Raw genomic sequence first — 1,023 nt, 5'->3', positions numbered from 1 at the left:
AGTTTCAATTATTGACTGGAATGCGACCTCGATTCCTTAACTGATGAATGGGATAAGATCCTGTTTACATTAGTTTTTTGCTAAAGTTCCTCACCATGCAGCACACGGTTCAGTTCAGCTGCACTACCACCAAGGAAATTATGTTGTCCAGCCAGTACTGCTGTCACTTGCAGCATATTTTTTGGCACTGTAATCAGACCAGTAAAATGGAGTCATATTTATAGCAGCTTTATAACATTTTGCCTATTGCCTTTAAAGACATCGGACACACAAAACAGTACAGACCAGGACTTCAAAGGAAAAATGTGAAGGCTGCACATTAACCTCTGAAAAGCTGGAAAATTGCACTAAGTGCCGTGCTTGTGTCAGCGTGGCAGTAATGATGGCTTAAGGCAAGCCAAGATGAGAGGTTGTAGAAAAAGCACTTTATCAGACAAACTAGCAGAGCTCGAAAAACACCTCTTTTTAGCAGGTGAGCCCTCTGTATGGCCTGATTCCAGAAATTTTGTGTGTAGAGTTCAGTCTCAGAACCTGATCTGGAGCAATGCATACCCTATGAATGAAAATTGCTGGATAATCATCCGACATATCTTTCATTTTCTCATTTTTAATTGTGCAATCCCGTGCCTCCGTTCCTGCATGCCATTAAATGCAGAATTATTAACTTCCTCGTGTTGCCTTTACGGCAACAAAACACTCAGACTTTCGACAGCCCTGTCCTCGCCTGCCCTTGAACAGAAGAGATGTTTTAACCCTCCCTTCCAGGCGATGAGTGGAACTCCTGCCACAGCCCGGGGGAGTCTCCCCCCCGGCCCCGCTCCCCTCACGGAGGTCACCCCAACACGCTCCCGTCCGGCCGCCAGGGGGCGCTGGCGGGACCGTGCGCACCTGCCCCCCCGCCCCGCTGCGGGCGGTGCGCACGCGGTGCGCACGCGCGGCGCGGCCCCGCCCCGCGGGTCGGCTGAAGGGACGCGGCGCGGCGGCGGCGGCGGCCGCTGCTCTCCCGGGGCTCGGCAGGGACGT

At 52.2% G+C, this 1,023-nt stretch overlaps 1 protein-coding gene across 2 annotated transcripts in view; it reads left to right on the top strand.

Annotated features, from left to right (window-relative positions):
- Positions 1-936: 936 nt before the first annotated feature.
- Positions 937-1,023, top strand: part of RAB3IP (RAB3A interacting protein) — a 33,157-nt gene continuing 33,070 nt past the window's right edge. For both annotated transcript variants that reach the window (XM_027658119.1, XM_027658135.1), the window contains exon 1: positions 937-1,017. The gene's annotated coding sequence lies outside the window, so the exon portion shown is untranslated. The remainder of the gene's footprint in view (positions 1,018-1,023) is intronic.

The sequence above is a fragment of the Corapipo altera genome, unplaced genomic scaffold (genome assembly GCF_003945725.1).
Source record: "Corapipo altera isolate COAL_440 unplaced genomic scaffold, ASM394572v1 1, whole genome shotgun sequence".
Classification (NCBI taxonomy): Eukaryota; Metazoa; Chordata; class Aves; order Passeriformes; family Pipridae; genus Corapipo; species Corapipo altera.
The sequence above is the reverse complement of the archived record's forward strand: the minus strand, read 5'-3'. Positions and strand labels throughout refer to the sequence as shown.